General features: G+C 44.4%; 1 long non-coding RNA gene across 1 annotated transcript; it reads left to right on the plus strand.

Moving 5' to 3' along the window:
* Nucleotides 1–455: 455 nt before the first annotated feature.
* LOC121008558 lies at nt 456–19,318 on the plus strand. Its single transcript, XR_005780597.1, has 3 exons — nt 456–589; nt 13,304–13,306; nt 19,299–19,318. It is a non-coding gene; the product is annotated as an uncharacterized LOC121008558 (long non-coding RNA).
* The last annotated feature ends 3,074 nt before the right edge of the window (nt 19,319–22,392 follow it).

Below are 22,392 nucleotides of genomic sequence, written 5' to 3' on the forward strand. Positions count from 1 at the left end.
ATTATTTACTTGTGTGCGCAGTAGGGCTGCGCATCTTCACTCGTCTCACGATTCGATGCGATTCGATTCGGCGATGCATCACGATGCATCAAGATTATTACCCAAGTCCCCTTGTTTTTCAGAGGATTCCGGCAATCTGGACGCAAACGGATGCATTTGTCAGGCGGATCCGTCTGACAAATGCATTGAAATACCGGATCTGTCTCTCCGGTGTCATCTGGAAAAACGGATCCGGTGTTTATTTTTTTCACAGATTTAAAGGTCTGCGCAGATCGGAAGAACGGATCCGTCAATGCAGCAATTTTAATGCCGGATCTGGCACTAATACATTTCAATATAAGTTTAAAGCTGGATCCGGCAAGTGTTCAGGATTTTTGGCAGGAGAGAAAACTGTAGCATGCTGCGGTATTCTCTCCGGTCAAAAAACGTAAGAGGGACTGAACTGATGCCTCCTGAACGGATTGCTCTCCATTCAGAATGCATTAGGATAAAACTGGTCAGTTCTTTTCCGGTATTGAGCTCCTAGGACGGAACTCTATGCCGGAAAAGAAAAACGCAAGTGTGAAAGAACCTGAGAGACCATCAGTATGTTAGTCCTGGAGGTTTCAGGTTGATAGATCCTGTGTCTGCTACATTGTATCCACAATAACCATCCTCTCAGTAGGGACTGATACACGTGTGAAGGGGCTCTGATGGTGCAGGATCAGTAACTGTCAGTAAATCTGACACCCCAGCAGTTTCAGATCCCTGCCCTTAGCTGAGAGTTGTCAGTGTGGATCACCTCCTGCTGGGAGCAATCTCCAATAGAGTGAGATAAATGTAGACATTCCCAGACTGGCCACTAGGGGCCGCTGTTTGACCGCCTTTCATAGACCCGGAACCTAAAGTTCCGTCCACTGTAGTAGACGGAGGGGAAGAATAAGAAGAGACACAACCGAAAAAAATAAAGAAGAAACATGGCGCGGGCGGCAAAGGTATGAGAAGCGGCAATATGAGCTGTGTAGGTGGCAGGCGGTAGGTGGGTGTATATGCTGTGTAGGTGGCAGGCGCTTTGGAGGTAGATATTACATACTCATAGGTGACAGAACTTACCTCGCCGCCAGCCACCGCACGTCCGCACTGCCGCCTGCTTCTGAGTGTCTGACTGGGAGCCGGAGATGCGCGGAAACCACGCCTCCGGCTCCTCCTCACTCAGTCAGACCTGGCTCACTCAATGTTGTGGCCACCCCCTCTGACACGTCAGCGGGAGGCGGGAGGCGGGAAAGAAGGCGCCCAAAAACTTTTTTCCGACTCGGCTGCACGGCGGACGCGACGCTGACGTCATCAACATGCATCGATTATTTAAAGCAACCGCATCGATGCAGAATCGCCGGGGGTCGAATCGCGATGCATCGATGCATCGATTATATTCGACAGCCCTAGTGCGCAGCGCTTGCATTTGAGATTGCATACCTTTACTGTGTTGGATGACCACAGCTTGCACTTCCTCCAAGGCCTCAACTCTTTGCCCCACGTGGGTCACTTCAGTTTTTATATCGGCCAGTTCCTTCATAACTGGTGAGAGGGCTTGCGCCAGAGTGTGCTTCAAAAAGGACCTGGTAATAGGCATCGGGTTCTCCCGGTCTTGAGGTTCGGAATGAGCATATGAACTTGCGCCGTCCGAGTCTTCCTCTTCATGCGCCGCGTCACTGTAATCAGCCGGCGCCATTTTGCCGCGTTTGGCCGTGAGGGACAGCTTCTTCTGAAAGAATTTATTCATGTCGCCATGCGACTTTTTGACCCTCGGAGTGGCCTCCGCTTCCTTCCCTCTCTCCTTGCTGGGTTTGCCCATGGTTTGGCAGTGATAAACGCTGTTGTAGCTAATAAGCCAGGTAGTGTGGCGAGGAGCTCAAGGTTCAAGCGTCCTCCACCATGCTCCGTTGGCTCCGCCCCCTATCTTTAAAGGTTTTTTTGCGGGATTTACATATTGGTTACCAATCAGCGGGGGTCTGACTCTCAGTATCCCCGCCAATCAGCTGTTTAAGGAGGCCGCCATACTCCTAGGAGCACTGCAGCCTCATCACAGCTTACCAAGCACAGCGCCGTATGCTGTATAGTGGCTGTGTTTGACATTGCAGCTCAGCCCCATTCACTTGAATGGGGCTGAGCTGCGCTTAGACCATGTGACCAATGGACATGACATGACATGGCCTAGGAAGAGAACTAAGTGCTCACAGAGCAAGTGTGAATGGTGGGAGTAGCAGTTTCACAGCAGCAGGAGTGGTGAAGGTTGACAGTCCCTCTCCTAGCTCTTTTGCCTATTTTAAACTCTCTATTATCAACCCCAGAACCCTACATAAGGTCAGTTACGTGGTTGCAAGTCTATCTGCAGTAACATATGGGGTCAACTATTAAGACCGGTGTTTTAGACGTTGATTTTAATAATCCTGCTCTGGCGCTTGAGGCGCTTAAGCTGTATAGAGCGCATTCACCTCCGGCCTAAATCTACGCCTAAAACATGAATGGAAAATGATTGATGAGACGAGCTGAACGGATTCCCCGCCCATACCATGCCCCCTTTTTTTTAGAACTGGCATATGTGGCATGGATGGAGAAGAAGACACAAATTCGGCCCAAATCCCCTTTGAGACTGAATCTGCGACAAATACTGTATATGCCAAACTGTTCAAATCATTTGCTATTAGAGAAATAATGGGGCACATTTATTAAGAGCGGTGTTTTAATAAGCCCCTGCGCTTGCGGTAGATCGAATACACCGCGTCCCCTTTTTTTTTAGACCTGGTGTAAGCGAGGAAGAAGTCGCAGATTCTGCCGCAACATGGTGTGCAACAGAATCTGCACCAGATATACGCCACAAAAGTGGTGTATATCTGTTTGTAAATGATCCCCAATATAGTTAATAACATAGTTAAGTTACTTAGGATATATTATTAACATAAAATAGACAACTTGTATAAAATCAGAAAACTCCTCTGTTCTAAAACGACTTGTAAATGCTTGAGAGCACACTGGGTTATCAGGATTATTACCATTACAGTTCTAAGCTGTGTCCTCTATTGGCCAGAACTGGCAGACATAATACTTTGTTGTACAGTATGGATTCTTACTTTGCAATTAGTTATCAAAAGTGCTTGATAATCCCTTGATGTAACAATATACATAGTAACATACGTCCATCTAGTTCGACCTGTCATCCTGCAAGTTGATCCAGAGGAAGGCAAAAAACCCTGTGAGGTAGAAGTCAATTTCCCTCACTTTAGGGGGAAAAAAATTCCTTCCCGACTCCAATCAGGCAATCAGAATAACTCCCTGGATCAACGACCCCTCTCTAGTAGCTAGAGCCTGTAATATTATTACGCTCCAGAAATACATCCAGGCCCCTCTTGAATTCCTTTATTGTACTCACCATCACCACCTCCTCAGGCAGAGAGTTCCATAGTCTCACTGCTCTTACCGTAAAGAATCCGCTTCTATGTTTGTGTACAAACCTTCTTTCCTCCCGACGCAGAGGATGTCCCCTCGTCACAGTCACAGTCCTGGGGATAAATAGATGATGGGAGAGATCTCTGTACTGACCCCTGATATATTTATACATAGTAATTAGTAGGGATGTCCCGATACCGATACCAGTATCGGTATCGGGACCGATACCGGGCATTTGCACGAATACATGTACTCGTGCAAATGTCCCCGATACCACTGCCGATACCTGTGCGCCGCTTCTATGTGTCTGTGTCAGTCCGCGGCCCCTGCACCTCGCACAGCTTCAGAGGGCAGCAGCAGGCAGAGTAATAGGAGCCGACAGTGGAAGCTAGCTCCGCCCCGCCCCTCCCCGCCCTCCAACCAATCAGAGACTCACAGCACAGGGAGCGTAGTGCAGGGACTCAGAGAATAGTCTGCTCTGCGGCTCCCTGTAAGTCCGTCCGGGGGAAGGGGGCGGCATTATTAGCATAGCATGTAGTGGAGCTGTGTGTGTACAGGGTGCATGTAGCAGAGCAGGAAGTCTGGCAGGGACTCGGTGACACAGTCTGTGACTCATTAGATTCTTTTAACTAATAAACTCTCAGACGATTCTCTGAGTCCCTGCAATAACTATACATTGTAATTACATCAGTCTGCTCCACTGCATTCACTGCAGCAGAGCTGTGTTTGCCAGGAGCGAGTCCCTCTAAAGGTGATAGTGTCTGTCTTCTATGGCCTGGTCCTTCCCTTCCTGCCTGCAAGCTGCACATTGATCTCTAAAAGCAGGCATTAGGGCAAGAAGAAATATACATTACTGTATGATGGCCACAAGACTATTATACTGAGGAGGGGGGCTTCAAAAATTGTTGTCCTGACTCCTTACAGTAGCGTCTCCTTGTGGCCGCCCCATACAGTGTAATGTCTCCTTGTGGCCGTCCCCATACAGTATAACGTCTCCTTGTGGCTGCCCCCATACAGTGTAACGTCTCCTTGTGGCCGCCCCCATACAGTATAACCTCTCCTTGTAGCTGCCCCCATACAGTATAATGTCTCCTTGTGGCCGTCCCCATACAGTGTAACGTCTCCTTGTGGCTGCCCCCATACAGTATAACATCTCCTTGTGGCTGCCCCCATACAGTATAACGTCTCCTTGTGGCTGCCCCATGCAGTATAACGTCTCCTTGTGGCCACCCCCCATACAGTGTAACGTCTTCTTGTAGCTGCCCCCATACAGTATAACGTCTCCTTGTAGCTGCCCCCATACAGTATAACGTCTCCTTGTGGCTGCCCCCATACAGTATAACGTCTCCTTGTGGCTGCCCCCATACAGTATAACGTCTCCTTGTGGCCGCCCCATGCAGTATAACGTCTCCTTGTGGCTGCCCCCATGCAGTATAATGTCTCCTTGTGGCTGCCCCTATACAGTATAACGTTTCCTTGTGGCTGCCCCCATACAGTATAACGTCTCCTTGTGGCTGCCCCCATACAGTATAACGTCTCCTTGTGGCTGCCCCCCATACAGTATAACGTCTCCTTGTGGCCGCCCCCATACAGTATAACGTCTCCTTGTGGCCGCCCCCATACAGTATAACGTCTCTTTGTGGCTGCCCCCATACAGTATAACGTCTCCTTGTGGCTGCCCCCATACAGTATAACGTCTCCTTGTGGCCGCCCCATGCAGTATAACGTCTCCTTGTGGCTGCCCCATACAGTATAACATCTCCTTGTGGCTGCCCCCATGCAGTATAATGTCTCCTTGTGGCCGCCCCTATACAGTATAACGTCTCCTTGTGGCTGCCCCCATACAGTATAACGTTTCCTTGTGGCTGCCCCCATACAGTATAACGTCTCCTTGTGGCTGCCCCCATACAGTATAACGTCTCCTTGTGGCTGCCCCCCATACAGTATAACGTCTCCTTGTGGCCGCCCCCATACAGTATAACGTCTCCTTGTGGCCGCCCCCATACAGTATAACGTCTCCTTGTGGCTGCCCCCATACAGTATAACGTCTCCTTGTGGCTGACCCTATACAGTATAACGTCTCCTTGTGGCTGACCCCATACAGTATAACGTCTCCTTGTGGCTGACCCCATACAGTATAACGTCTCCTTGTGGCTGACCCCATACAGTATAACGTTTCCTTGTGGCTGCCCCCATACAGTATAATGTCTCCTTGTGGCTGACCCCATACAGTATAACGTTTCCTTGTGGCTGCCCCCATACAGTATAACGTCTCCTTGTGGCTGACCCCATACAGTATAACGTCTCCTTGTGGCTGCCCCCATACAGTATAACGTCTCCTTGTGGCTGCCCCCATACAGTATAATGTCTCCTTGTGGCTGACCCCATACAGTATAACGTCTCCTTGTGGCTGCCCCCCATACAGTATAACGTCTCCTTGTGGCTGACCCCCATACAGTATAACATCTCCTTGTGGCTGCCCTCCATACAGTATAACATCTCCTTGTGGCTGCCCCATACAGTATAACGTCTCTTTGTGGCTGCCCCATACAGTATAATGTCTCCTTGTAGCTGCCCCCCATACAGTATAACGTCTCCTTGTGGCTGCCCCATACAGTATAATGTCTCCTTGTGGCTGCCCCCCATACAGTATAACGTCTCCTTGTGGCTGCCCTCCATACAGTATAACATCTCCTTGTGGCTGCCCCATACAGTATAACATCTCCTTGTGGCTGCCCCATACAGTATAACGTCTCTTTGTGGCTGCCCCATACAGTATAACGTCTCCTTGTGGCTGCCCTCCATACAGTATAACATCTCCTTGTGGCTGCCCCATACAGTATAACGTCTCCTTGTGGCTGCCCTCCATACAGTATAACATCTCCTTGTGGCTGCCCCATACAGTATAACGTCTCTTTGTGGCTGCCCCATACAGTATAATGTCTCCTTGTAGCTGCCCCCCATACAGTATAACGTCTCCTTGTGGCTGCCCCATACAGTATAATGTCTCCTTGTGGCTGCCCCCCATACAGTATAACGTCTCCTTGTGGCTGCCCTCCATACAGTATAACATCTCCTTGTGGCTGCCCCATACAGTATAACATCTCCTTGTGGCTGCCCCATACAGTATAACGTCTCTTTGTGGCTGCCCCATACAGTATAACGTCTCCTTGTGGCTGCCCTCCATACAGTATAACATCTCCTTGTGGCTGCCCCATACAGTATAACGTCTCCTTGTGGCTGCCCTCCATACAGTATAACATCTCCTTGTGGCTGCCCCATACAGTATAACGTCTCTTTGTGGCTGCCCCATACAGTATAACGTCTCTTTGTGGCTGCCCCATACAGTATAATGTCTCCTTGGAATGTTATAGTTCTGTTTTTGGGCCTTTTGGTTGGTCAGTGGTCAGAAAATACATGTGTGTGTATTTTATTGTTAAAATTAGTATCGGTAATTGGTATCGGTGAGTACTTAAATAAAAGTATCGGTACTCGTACTCAGTCTTAAAAAAATGGTATCGGGACATCCCTAGTAATTAGATCTCCCCTCAGTCGTCTTTTTCCTAAAGTGAATAACCCTAATTTTGATAATCTTTCAGGGTACTGTAGTTGCCCCATTCCAGTTATTACTTTAGTTGCCCTCCTCAGAACCCTCTCAGCTCTGCTATGTCTGTCTTCTTCATAGGAGCCCAGAACAGTACACAGTACTCCATGTGTGGTCTGACTAGCGATTTGTAAAGTGGTAGGACTATGTTCTTATCACGGGCATCTATGCTAGTGTTGAGCGCGAATATTCGAATTGCGAATTTTTTTCTCGAATATCGCAATTTCGAGATTTCGCGAATATTTAGAATATCGTTCTATATATTCGCGAAATCGAATATTCGTTTTTTTTATTTTTTTTTTTATTATTATTATATTTTTTTCTTTCCCACTTCCCTAAAGTTGTTCTTACCTGTCCTTTGGATTCCTGGCTTCCTGGCTGCTCCAGTCAGTGGCGTTTTCAACTTACTGCTATATTCCATATTAGCTAAATTACAATCTAATCTATATGTGTATTTTACGAAATTTCGCAATAGTCGCAATTGCGATGCGAGTAATATAACACGAAATATTCGCATGAAGATTTCAACTTAGCACTGCTATACTCCATATTCTAGCCTAATATGGAATATAGCTGTGCTAAGTTAGCACTGCTATATTCCATATTAGGCTAGAATATGGAGTATAGCAGTGCTAAGTTGAAATCTTCATGCGAATATTTCGTGTTATATTAGTCGCATCGCAATTTCGACTTTTTCAAATGTTCTTAATATTGCTCTAACTTCGTCTTTTAGAAATTTCGTAATATTGCTCTAACTTCGTCACTTAGAATATTACGAATATTCTAAAAGACGAAGTTAGACCAATATTACGAAATTTCGTAAAATACACATATAGATTGTAATTTAGCTAATATAGTGCTATAATCCCTTTTTTTTCCTGTAACTTTTTTATGCCTCTTCTGAACTTAAGTTTTGTAAAATATGTACACTGTTAAAAATTATTACTATAGCAGTATATTAGCTTAAATACAATCTATGTGTATTTTACGAAATTTCGTAATATTGCTCTAACTTCGCCTTTAAGAATATTACGAATATTCTAAAAGACGAAGTTAGAGCAATATTAAGAACATTTGCAAAAGTCGAAATTGCGATGCGAGTAATATAACACGAAATAGTCGCATGAAGATTTAAACTTAGCACTGCTATATTCCATATTAGGCTAGAATATGGAATATAGCAGTGCTAAGTTTAAATCTTCATGCGACTATTTCGTGTTATATTACTCGCATCGCAATTTCGACTTTTGCAAATGTTCTTAATATTGCTCTAACTTCGTCTTTTAGAATATTCGTAATATTCTAAGAGACGAAGTTAGAGCAATATTACGAAATTTCGTAAAATACACATATTAGCCTAGCCATAGTCATTAGCATAGGAACGTTGCCTTATACTATCAAGATAAATTTTCGCAATATGCGAAAAAATAATTTCGCGATAATTGGAATAATTGCGAATATTCGATTTCGACGAATATAACACGAATATTCATGCGAATATTCGCGAAATATCGCGAAAATCGAATATGGCACCTCCCGCTCATCACTAATCTATGCCCCTTTTGATGCAACCCATTATCTTATTGGCCTTGGCAGCAGCTGCCTGACACTGGCTTTCACTGCTTAGTTTGCTGTTCACTAAGATTCATAGGTCCTTTTCCATGTCAGTGTTACCCAGTGTTTTACCATTTAGTATGTACGGGTGACTTGCATTATTCTTTCCCATGTGCATAACCTTACATTTGTCAGTGTTAAACCTCATCTGCCACTTCTCTGCCCAAGCCTCCAATCTATCCAGATCCCTCTGTAGCAGTATACTGTCCTCTTCAGTGTTAATTACTTTACACAGTTTAGTGTCATCTGCAAAAAATTTTTTTTTACTGTGCAAGCCTTCTACAAGATCATTAATAAATATATTGAAGAGAATAGGGCCCAATACTGACCCCTGAGGTACTCCGCTAGTGACAGTGACCCAATCTGAGTATGTGCCGTTAATAACCACCCTCTGTTTTCTATCATTGAGCCAGTTACTTACCCACATTCAGACATTTTCTCCCAGTCCGAGCATTCTCATATAATATATAAACCTTTTATGCTGTACAATGTCAAATGATTTGGAGAAGTCCAGATATATGACATCTATTGATTAGTTGCGGTGAAGTCTAGAACTTACCTCCTCACAGAAACTGATTTAATTAGTTTGACATAACCGATCCCTCATGAAGCCATGCTGATATGGCGTTATTTGCTTATTTTCATTGAGGTACTCCAAGATAGCATCTCTTCAAACAGTTTACCCACGACAGATGTTAAACTTACCGGCCTATAGTTTCCGGGCTCTGTTTTTGGACCTTTTTTTTAGAATATTGGCACCACAAATGCTATGCGCCAATCCTGTGGAACACTCCCTGTCAGTATAGAGTCCTTAAATATCAGAAATAAGGGTCTGGCTTTGACATTACTTAATTCTCTTATAATACGGGGGTGTATGCCATCTGGTCCGTTTGATTTGTCTATTTTCATCTTTTTAAGGCGCCTCTGTACATCTTCCTGGGTCAGATACAGCACTTTTAATGAGGAATTTACTGTTACATACTACATTTCATCTGATTTCATCTGTGAATACAGTGGAGAAAAAAAAAAACATTTAATAGCTTTGCTTTCTCCTCATCGCTGTCTGCAACTCCCCCCTCATTACTCGGTAGAGGGCCAACACCTTCAGATTTATACGTTTTACTATTTATATAATTGAAGAACATTTTAGGGTTAGTTTTTAATCTCTTTGGCAATAAATCTCTCAATCTCCAGTTTTGATGCTTTTATTTGACTTTTACATATTCTATATATATATTTTTTTTTTATTTTCTTGCTGTTCCTCTTTTGAAGGTGGAAAGATCTCAACGTTCTGTGCTAAAAAGTGAAGCTATCTCAATGACGCTTTTGTTCTGTTAGCCTTTCCTGAACTAACCAGGTCTTGCAAAAGTTAGACAGATACAATGGGAAAGATTTACTTAGGTTTTTAACAACATAATTTGCAACTTTTAGCACTTCTTACCACTTTTCCAGAGTGACGGGAAAAGGACAGGGCTTAATGTTGGGGGCAGGGCCTCTCTCGGACAACTGGATTTATTATAATTTACGCCGGAAACTGGCTAGCTCATGTAGATTTGAGTTTCTAGAGCACTGAGTGCCAGAGATGCATCTGCCTCTTAAAGGGATTGTCCGACTAAAGATATTCTACAGTTTTCAAACCAGCACCTGGATCAGAATACTTTTGTAATTGTATTTAATTAGAAATGTTCTATAGCTAACTTCAATAAAATCTATCTGTATAGCACCACCTGCTATTTGTTTTTTTCTTATTTCTTTGTCCTGCAAACAGAGATGGCCGCACATGCTCAGTTTCATCTTTCAACTGCCTCCTCAGCTGTGATAGGGAGAGTATGGACACGCCCCCTGAGCTGCAGCAGAAAAGACACTCCCATTGAGCTGCCAACTTGATAGAAAATCTAGCAGAGCAATGAATGGGGAGATCTCTGGATCAATGTGAGGTACATGTGGTTCTAGCTTTGTTTGAAAGAGATTGGCATGTACTATATGAGGTCTGATTTTAATTTATTTTACATTAATCATGGGATAACCCCTTTAATAACTTTGGGTCATCTCACTCTAGCACACAGTGTATCAAGATTGAACTATTGCAATGTCAGTCTTGATACATCTCCCCCAATATGCCATAAGGTCAAGTTCATACTGCAACCAGTAATATGCCTTTCAGCCCTCAATGTATTATAACTATATGTGGTGCCAGGATTCTTCGTTATTAGATTCAACCCGGATGCCCTAATTGCCTTGTGGGGAACAGGGAACCATACAAATGGGGTAAGGTGACACACAAATTGGGAAAAGTGCTCTATAAAGGGACAGACAACACACAGCTGATGTGTCACGATCAGCTTAGGGGGAAACTCCACACTGAACACAGGAGCGAAGGGGAACAGTAACTGGGCATGGAAACTAGCGAAGAAACAGGTCACCTCCTAGACAACCCTAATCCGGGCCCTAACTATCTATCAATATAAATAGGCCCTGAAGGTAGGAATATTCATATGCGGGATACCTAGGACTTTTCATCCCTATTAGGCCCTGGAAAAGGTTAGGACCAGAGATACCCCTTCACCCCAGATGGATGAATAGAAGTCTCTGTCTCAGGCCCAGATACAAACAACAGGGAATATAACAAACACAAACAAACGCGAGAGACAGAGGAGCAGGAACACAGAGACAAACTTACACCAGCTCAGCCAAACCCAAATGAAGCTATCTACCGCATAGTCAGAAGGGTGGGGTCAGACTATAAGGATGGGTTCACACGGGCGTTGCGGGAAAATGTGCGGGTGCGTTGCGGGAACACCCGCGATTTTTCGGCGCGAGTGCGTGAGAAAAATCGCGCATGTTTGGTACCCAAACAGAAGTTCGGGCTTGGGATCGGTGTTCTGTAGATTGTATTATTTCCCCTTATAACATAGTTATAAGGGAAAATAATAGCATTCTGGCATCTCCTTCTGTCTCCTTTGCTGAACAGGACCTGTGGTGAGCATTAATTACAGGTAAAGGACCTTTGGTGACGTCACTCCGGTCATTACATGATCCATCACCATGGTAAAAGATCATGTGATGGATCATGTGATGACCAAAGTTTAAAGCCAACTTTAAAATGTTTAGAACCAACACGTACTTCAGATATAACAAAGAAAAAGTGAGAAGGGCCAAGACTCATACAGTACAACTCCTATAACAGCACTCACTAATAGCCCCTAATAAATATGAAAATAGTTGCATATGAAATATAGCAAAAATACTTTATTGATATAAAGCTATATAACCGGTGAAAACAAGGGGAGGGAGGCCACAAGGACCCCTTCACCCCTAAACCCCTGGTAGTAGAGACCACACAGGAGCAGCTACAGGTCAGAAGCCCAAGGTAAATATGGTAAATGGTGCCAACAAACAATATAAGTATATGCAACCAAATTAAGTGCAAGATTTGAACATAATAGGACAAATGTTACATATATGAACACAGATATCCTGCAATCCTGTGGTGTGTGAGGGTCTATGTGGAAACAGGAACCGTGGCCCGATGCCAGAGATGCACAAAATTACATAGTAACAGGTCCGCACAACAGAGCATGAATGCATGAGCTACATCACAAAATACTGCATTTGCAAATAATGGCTTGAATCAATTACCCATAGTGGACTAGTGACCCGAGGCTCCCGATGTGCTAGTGCCCCTATAAATAGAAAAAGGGAAAACATAAGAAAAAAATACAAGTAACCCATACCCACACTCGATCTTCTACCAAGATCGAGAGCATAAATGACAATAAAAGAGTGCAATTATAGAAAGGACCTGAAACTATCTGCTTCAGTTAATCCCTGGGGGATCTCATTTTTAAGCATAACTATCCATTTTGTCTCTCTTTGTAATAATACTTTTTTATTGTCCCCACCTCGGCAACACAGTCACCCTATCAATACCTCTTGCTCTCAAGCCCCTAGGGTCTCAATTATGCTTTTTCTTAAAATGCAGGGCTATGGGTTGCAACTTCGACAAATCCTCCGTCCTCATTGTACCTGCCAGTCGAATTTTGCTGGCATGTTCCAAAATTCTCACCCGAAGCTCCCTAGTGGTCATGCCCACATATATAAGATTACAAGGACATTCTATCAGGTAAATGACTGCTGTTGATCTTCAGTTAATGTGGTGTACTATCTGGTATTCCTTAATCCCATTGAAGTCTTTGAAAGTGGACAATCTCAACATATACCCTCAGGCCTGACAGTTACCACATGGGAATGACCCCCATCTGGGGCCCCTGCTACCGAAAAAGTTACGCGTAACCACATAATGGCTTCTTGCAAGCAGGTCACCCAAATTCTTGGCCCTCTTTCATGTGATAAGATGATAATCAGGGAGTGACCCCCTAAGGTCACTGTCTGATAGTAGGATGGGCCAGAATTGGGACATGATGTCCCGAATCTTCCCCCAGTGTGTGTTAAAAGATGTGATAAATCGCGGTTTAATATCACTATTCTTCTTTTTACTCACCAAAAGGGAATCTCTGGAGGAGGATTTTGCTCTTGAATAACCTTTCCTAATATCCTGTTGATTGTAACCGCTATTGCGGAATCTGTTGGAGAGGTCTTCAGACTGGGTCTTAAAGCGTTCGTCACTGGAGCAGATCCGACGTAATCTTAAAAACTGGCCAGTAGGTATGGCTTTGATAGTCTGCGGGTAGTGAGAGGAATTGGCATGTAATAAGGCATTTGTTGCTGTAGGTTTCCTGAAGAGGTCTGTGGAGACACTGCCATCCCTCTCCCTGCGTAACAAATTATCCAGGAACTCGATATATTCCCGGCTGTATTTTCATGTCAATTTGATATTTAAATCATTGATGTTAAGTTGTTGAATGAAGTCGTTGAGTTCCACCAGAGGACCTTGCCAAATGAACAGGATATCGTTGATATACCTAGACCACGAGACCACCAAGTCATAGCCTGGCAAATTCTGGACAATCTCTCTTTCCCACAGCCCCAGGAACAGATTGGCATAAGAGGGCGCATAAGTCGCCCCCATAGCCGTGCCCTGAAGCTGTAGGAAGAGGCGGTCCTTAAAAATAAAATAATTATGCCAAAGTCCAGAATATTAATGACAAACTGTATCAGATCCGTTTCAAGATCCGTCATTTGTAAGAAATACCTGGCTGCTCGGATCCCGTGGTCATGGCATATCGACGTGTAGAGGGCCTCTACGTCACAAGTGACAAAAAGCATGTTATCCTCTAGAAAGACCCCATTGAACTTCCTAAGGACATCAGATGTTTCCATTACATAGGATGGCAGGGTCTCCACACAGCCCCTCACGTAAAAATCCACAAACCTACTAGCCTGCTCACAAAGAACCCCTATTCTGGACACAATCAGACATCCTGGGGGTTGATCTTATCCTTGTGAAACTTGGGTAGCAGATAAAATGTGGGTGTTATTGGGTGGTCAACAACCAGACAATTTTTCAGTCTTGGTGTGAGTATGTTATTAACCACCCCAGACTTTAATATATGATCAAGTTCACTTTTGAATTTGATGGTCGGGTTGCTATCCAACCGTCTATAGCAATCCTTCTGATGTAACTGTCTGAAAGCTTCCCTCTCATACATCTATGCCGGCCACAACACCACATTTCCCCCTTTATCCACCAGTTTAATCACGACATCCCTAAAGCCACGCAGTTCTTTAATTGTGTGACGCTGGCCCCATGTGAGATTATGGTGGTCCACTTTAATCGTAAGAGATTCAAATTTCTTCTTTACCAACTTAACAAAGATGTCGACTGTAGGACAAATGTTACGAGGGGGGAATAGCTGTGAGCGGCGGCACAGATGCATGGGTAGCTTGGGAGAAGAAACCTCTTCCTGTTCGTCCAGAAGAGACTGCGGGTCATCCAGAGCTTGTTGTTCCATAGCTGATGGAAACTCTGGTGTGCCTGGTTTTTTACTAAAATGTTTTTTTAATAGAAGTTTTCTCCCAAATAATTCAAGATCTTTCACCCCAGTGAAAAGATCAAAGCCACTGGAGGGAGCAAATGTGAGACCCTTTTGGAGTACATCTATCTGTGATTTAGTAACACATGTGTAGATAAATTAATTACCTTTAATTCCTCCTGTGCCTCTTTCCGATCTGATTGATGTTTCTGGTTTGTCTTTTGGATGGGGGTGTTGGAAACGTAGGGGGGCATTGCCCGTTCTACTCCATTTTCCAGCACCCTCTGTCCTTCTAAAAAATTATCTCCACATGATTGTAATGACCGGCGTCACGCACAGGGAGGGAAAAGGGAAAGCCCTGCCCAAGGGAGAGGGAAAGGTGGTGACCCCTGACTCACCTTGCGGCTGGCACCTGACTGCCCTGACGTCCCTAGACGGGTTCCTCACCCGTGCGGCGATCACGTGCCTAAACCCTGGCTTTCCCTAGAATGAGCCCTAGATAGTGAACGGGCCGGTGGGATCGCTAGTCCGCACCACTGACACTAAGAGGGAAACACCAGGGAGAGGACAGACAATACAGACAAACACATACACCCAGGTGGGCGACCACAGCAGACCACAAAGGTCCAACAGGGATCCGGAGGGTAACGTTCTGGACCAACAACCAGAGAACGCAGCAACACAGCTCCAGGGGGTCAGTATAGAAGTCCAGGCAGGAAGCTCTATATCTGGCAACCAGAGAAGTGTGAGAGGGGAATATAAGGAGGTTGGGAGTGCTGGACAAGGAACAGCTGAGGAGAAGGAGCTACGGATCCCTGAGTGAGCCAAAAAGGGTTGCAAAGCAAACCCAGAAAGCTACCATAAGGAAACAGCCCTATCTTACATAGAGCGCGCAGCCAACCGCTGCGACTTCCTGACCCCGGGTATAACAGAGTCAGGCGTGGGTCTTGACACCCTCGTGACAATGATTCCTCCGAGATAATTGAAGTCCCTGATAGAGAGGGGGTAATAGAGCCAATTCTCTCACGTTTCTGTTGCCAACAATAGACTTTTTTATTTTGGAAGTCAGCCCAATCTCTCTGGAACTTTCTAGCTTTCAAATCCTGTATATTTTTCTCCCAAGCACAAAAATCTTCCTCCAATTTTCTATCAAAGCCTTCAAATTCCTCCTTAGTAAGTAACTCCTGCAATTTCTTTGTCACTGCATCCACATCTCTCTCGATCTGCTCCAGTGACTTATGGTCGGACCCAATCAGAAGCTCAATCAAGGTTGTAGAACATTTATTCAAAGATTCTTCCCATCTGGAGTCAAAAGTGGCGTCAGCCATCTCCACAGTTGGGAAGACTTTAATCCTAAGTCCCCTAGAGATGATGTTCTTTTGCAGATAATTCTCTAGGACCGCTTTGTTCCACCAAACCTTGGTGCGTTTTTTAAGCAGATCCCTAATCTTTAGTTTCAGGTCCTTAATGTTACGTGTCTCTGAATCTATCGGGGTATTTTCACCAAAAATAGTTCCAAGTCTGGACATCCACGCCACATCGTGTGTTTTGTAATTCATAAATCCTGAGGATTTTTCTTCATGGACAAGAATGGGCAATGCACCCCTACGTGTCCAACACCCACAGATCCAAAAGACAAACCAGAAACATGAATCAGATCGGAAAGAGGCAAAGGAGGAATTAAAGGAACCTGTCACTGGGATAGATGGCCGCTAGCACATCCGCAGTACCCAGTCCCCATAGCTCTGTGTGCTTTTATTGTGTAAAAAAAAAACAATTTGATACATATGCAAATTAACCTGAGATGAGTCCTGTCCCTGAGATGACAGGCCATCTAGCAACCCATGTCCTCAGCTCTATACACAAAATCTCGGTGACAGGTTACCTTTAAAGGTAATTCATTTATCTACACATGTGTTGACTAAATCACAGATAGATGTACTCCAAAAAGGTCTCACATTTGCTCCCTCCAGTGGCTTTGATCTTTTTACTGCGGTGAAAGATCTTGAATTATTTGGGAGAAAGCTTCTATTAAAAAAACATTTTAGTAAAAAACCAGGCACACCAGAGTTTCCATCAGCTATGGAACAACAAGCTCTGGAGGACCTGCAGTCTCTTCTGGATGAACAGGAAGAGGTTTTTTCTCCCAAGCTACCCATGCATCTGTGCCGCCGCTCACAACTATTACCCCCTCGTAACATTTGTCCTACAGTCGACATCTTTGTTAAGTTGGTAAAGAAGGAATTTGAATCTCTTACGAATTAAGTGGACCACCATAATCTCACATGGGGCCAGCGTCACGCAACTGCGTGGCTTTAGGGATGTCGTGATTAAACTGGCGGATAAAGGTGGAAATGTGGTGTTGTGGCCGGCACGGATGTATGAGAGGGAAGCTTTCAGACAGTTACATCAGAAGGATTGCTATAGACGGTTGGATAGCAACCCGACTATCAAATTCAAAAGTGAACCTGATCATATATTCCAGTCTGGGGTAGTTAATAACATACTCACACCAAGACTGAAATATGGCCTGGTTGTTGACCACCCAATAACACCCACATTTTATCTGCTACCCAAGGTTCACAAGGATAAGATCAACCCCCAGGCTGTCCGATTGTGTCTGGAATAGGGGGTCTTTGTAATCGGGCTAGTAGGTTTGCGGATTTTTACCCGAGGGGCTGTGTGGAGACCCTGCCATCCTATGTAAAGGACACATCTGATGTCCTTAGGAAGTTTATTGGGGTCTTTCTAGAGGATAACATGCTTTTCATCACTTGTGACGTAGAGGCCCTCTACACGTCGATATGCCATGACCACGGGATCCGAGCAGCCAGGTATTTCTTACAAATGACGGATCTTGAACCGGATCTGATACAGTTTGTCATTAATATTCTGGACTTTGTACTCAGGCATAATTATTTTATTTTTAAGGACCGCCTCTTCCTACAGCTCCAGGGCGCGGCTATGGGAGCAACTTGTGCGCCCTCTAATGCCAATCTGTTCCTAGGGCTGTGGGAAAGAGAGATTGTCCAGAATTTACCTGGCTATGACTTGGTGGTCTCGTGGTCTAGGTATATCAACGATATCCTGTTCATTTGGCAAGGTCCTCTGGTGGAACTCAACGGCTTCATTCAACAACTTAACATCAATGATTTAAATATCAAATTGACATGGAAATACAGCCGGGAATATATCGAGTTCCTGGATATTTTGTTACACAGGGAGAGGGATGAAGAACGCTTTAAGACCCAGTCTGAAGACTTCTCCAACAGATTCCGCAATAGGAGTTACAATCAGCGGGATATTAGGAAAGGTTATTCAAGAGCAAAATCCTCCTCCAGAGATTCCCTTTTGGTGAGTAAAAAGAAGAATAGTGATAGTAAACCACGATTTATCACATCTTTTAACACACACTGGGGGAAGATTTGGGACATCATGTCCCAATTCTGGCCCATCCTACTATCAGACAGTGACCTTAGGGGGTCACTCCCTGATTATCCTCTTATCACATGGAAGAGGGTCAAGAATTTGGGAGACCTGCTTACAAGAAGCCATTATGTTCCACTTGTTACGCGTAACTTTTTCGGTAGCAGGGGCCCCAGATGGGGGTCATTCCCATGTGGTAACTGTCAGGCCTGTGGGTATATGTTGAGATTGTCCACTTTCAAAGACTCCAATGGGAGTAAGCAATACCAGATAATACACCACATTAACTGAAGATCAACAGCAGTCATTTACCTGATAGAATGTCCTTGTAATCTTATATAAATGGGCATGACCACTAGGGAGCTTCGGGTGAGAATTTTGGAACATGCCAGCAAAATTCAACTGGCAGGTACAATGAGGACGGAGGATTTGGTGAAGTTGCAACCCATAGCCCTGCATTTTAAGGAAAAGCATAATTTTGACCCTAGGGGCTTGAGAGCAAGAGGTATTGATAGGGTGACTCTGGGTTGCCGAGGTGGGGACAATAAAAAAGTATTATTACAAAGAGAGACAAAATGGATAGTTATGCTTAAAACTGAGATCCCCCAGGGATTAACTGAAGCAGATAGTTTCAGGTCCTTTCTATAATTGCACTCTTTTATTGTTGTTTATGCTCTCGATCTTGGTAGAAGATCGAGTGTGGGTATGGGTAACTTGTATATTTTTTTTATGTTTTCCCTTTTTTTATTTATAGGGGCACTAGCACATCGGGAGCCTCGGGTCACCAGTCCACTATGGGTAATTGATTCAAGCCATTATTCGCCAATGCAGTATTTTGTGATGTAGCTCATGCATTCATGCTCTGTTGTGCGGACCTGTTACTATGTACTTTTGCGCATCTCTGGCATCGGGCCACAGTTCCCATTTCCACATGGCCCTCACACACCACAGGATTGCAGGATATCTGTGTTCATATATGTAACATTTGTCCTATTATGTTCAAATCTTGCACTTAATTTGGCTGCATATACTTATATTGTTTGTTGGCACCATTTACCATATTTCCCTTGGGCTTCTGACCTGTAGCTGCTCCTGTGTGGTCTCAACTACCAGGGGTTTAGAGGTGAAGGTTTCCTTGTGGCCTCCCTCTCCTTGTTTTCACCTATGTTATATATTTTTATATCAATAAAGTATTTTTGCTATATTTCATATACGACTAGTTTCATATTTATTAGGGGCTATTAGTGAATGCTGTTATATTTAAAATGTTGGCAGGTATGCTCAATAGTCAGGATGAGGCTACTTTCACACTCGCGTTTTGTCTTTCCGTTTGTGAGATCCGTCATGGGCTCTCACAAGCGGTCCAAAACGGATCAGTTTTGCCCTAATGCATTGTGAATGGAAAAGGTTCCGTTCAGAATGCATCAGTTTGCCTCCGATCAGTCTCCATTCTGCTGTTGAGGCGGACACCAAAACGCTGCCTGCAGCGTTTTGCTGTCCGCTTCACGAAACTGAGCCAAACGGATCCTGGCACACAATGTAAGTTAATGTGGACGGATCCGTTTACAGCAAATACAAACGGATCCGTTAATGACGGATGCATGCGGTTGTATTATTGTAACGGATCCGTTTTTGCAGATTCATGATGGATCCGCCCAAAACGCAAGTATGAAAGTAGCCTGAAGCTCATGATGGAAGGTATATCAGTATTTCCTACCAATTTTAATACAAATTGTGTCCAGCGTTCTCCCCTCCACTTCTGCAGTCATCACAGCAAGCCCTCTACTGTCACAGTAGGCACAGCAGGTCTCCTACATTCCCACTACCAGTAAATACAGCCGCACTGCCATTTCTCATTGGTCACAGCACCCTCCCCCCAACTTCCTCAATAGTTACAGCAGCCCCCCAACTTCCTCCGTAGTCAAAATAGCTTTTCAATCTCTCCATTGGTCACAACAGCCTGTTGATAACAGCAGGGTCAGCCTCCCCCAGATTTCTTACTCAGGGCTCATGCACACGACCGTAGCTTTGGTCCGTATAAAATCCGAAGTTTTTTGCCGATTGCATGCAGACACATTCATTTCTGTCCACATCCGCTTGTCCATTCCACCCCTAGCTCCCCCCCCCCAAAAAAAAAAAATAGAGCATGTCCTCTTGTCCATTTTGCGGACAAGGATAGGATATTTCTACAGAAGTAAAAAAACAAAAAGAGGCATGCACTCAGCCGGAATCCAAATTTTGCGGATCCACGGTTCGCAGACCACAAAACACTTACGGCCATGTGCATGAGCCCTCAACTAGAAGTAGAAACAAGATGCCCTGAAGGCGCCTTCAGCCCCGATGCTCAGACTATGTGCTCTCTGCTGGGAGGAAGCTACTTAGGAAACTTTTGTGATCTACTATGTGCAATCTCCTGCATCCGTTTTAGTAACACCATTAAGCTCTATGGGGTAGTTTGGGCATAATCTGCTGATCGCTAGCGGAGGAGACTGGTGCATCTACATGCAGTGATCTCCTCCAGAGTATGGGGAGGAGCGATCACTAATGCCATCGCTCTTCCCCATACTGTCTCGTTGTTCCTCAGCGGCAGATCATGATTACACAGCACAATCTGCCACTTGGAAACAATTAGACGATAAACAAGCATTTTGCTCGTTAGCGATAACCTGTTCAATTTATGGCCCATGTAAAGGGTCCTTCAGGAATGATTCCTATCATTATTACTGCTACATGTACAAAACATTTAAAAGAATCCTACTCTGTAACATACCTCTGAAATGTGCCTTTTGCTGCTGTATGAACTACTACTCCCATTATCTGTTCAGTAAAATTAGACTTTATTTCTTTGCAGCTACACTGATCCTGGTCACTGTCTTCACCGTTCAACAGCCCTCACTCTACCTGACCTCCTACTTTGCACCCTTCAAAACATCCACCATTAGGACACCCCAACTATCACCAGGCAGAGGCCCCAGAAACTCGGAAAAAGGAGTGCCAGAGTGAGGATATCCACAGTGAACCACTACTACTCCTATCAGTGCCACTCAAATCCTCCTCACAGCTCTTCTCATGTTCTATCATTTACAAAACGGACAAAGTTATCCACACTGCAGATAGCACATATGGTTGTGTGCACAAAGCCTTAGGAAGGGATTATTACTATCAGAAGCTGGTGCCACAGATCACCAGGGACTGAATATCCCCACAAATTGCCCTCTGAGGAACCGTGTGCGGAGGATACATTACAGCATTCATGATGTTATTACACAAAGCAGAAACAGTAGGTATGTTAGTCTTCAGCTTGCATTAGCCCTACCCTAGCCAAAGCAAAGTGTCTTATTGGCACCTTCCTGGGCACATATTCCGCCATCCCTTCCTTTTCAGCTACACCCCTAAATTATAGTGGCATATAAAATGCAAAATAAAGAAAATTCATGTTAAACGTGTCTTGACTAGCGTTTTAGAGACCATACCAATCTCAATGCTTTGTGCTAAAAAAAAAACTAAGACAAATGTGAACTAAACTACAATTGCCTTTGGAGAATGGAACTATAAAGAATCCTTGTGAATTCAGGGGAATCGAAACAGGCCACATGAAAGGTAGAATACCACAGTTTATCTGTACCTATGCGGTTTACAACTTTCGTAATGCGGTGCAACTTCTGCAAAATCATCATTAAAACAACCACTGTCTCTTGGTGGGATCAGAAACTAGTTTCAGGAACTATAACCAACTTTGATGGTAAATGGAACTGTTTATTGAAAGTGGGTACTTATTAAGAGAGAGCTAATGAGATAAAGATTCATTTTTCTGTGCTTGACTTGAAGTCACGTGGTAACTTGTCTTACTGTGAAGCTCTACAGTTGTACATTCTTGTATATTTCTCCCTGAGTCTAGCATCTCAGTGAATGTATTTTTCCTAAGAGGACTGCATAAAGGTTGGTGATGGCCCCTGGCGAATAATTTGGCGGGAGCTCTCTTCTTATATAATATGTGAATAGCTTACGCTGGCTATACACTTTAGACAAGTGTTGGTAGAGCCAACTGATGTCAACAGGGTCTGAAGTACCGTAAGTCCAAACTATCTCCTGGTGCAAAACGTTTTGGGCTGTTAGATTTTGACGTGCCTGATGATTTCTTCATCCAGGAAATTTGCATCACAATATATGTGGCAATTGCTTATTCCCGATCCCCCCTGGCACAGAGGGGAGAGGACCTTGCCCGCAAGGGCTCACAATCTACAAGGGAAGGGGGAAGGAGAGAGTAGGTTTACTGTAGGTTGTAGGCTTTCCTGAAGAAGGTTGTAGTTGAGTTTTCAGGTTGAAAGTTTGGATGAGGGGGAGATTCTGTTCCAACTCCATAAACACTCTATTTCGTACAGGACATTTTTA

Source organism: Bufo bufo, chromosome 7 (assembly GCF_905171765.1).
Source record: "Bufo bufo chromosome 7, aBufBuf1.1, whole genome shotgun sequence".
NCBI lineage: Eukaryota > Metazoa > Chordata > Amphibia > Anura > Bufonidae > Bufo > Bufo bufo.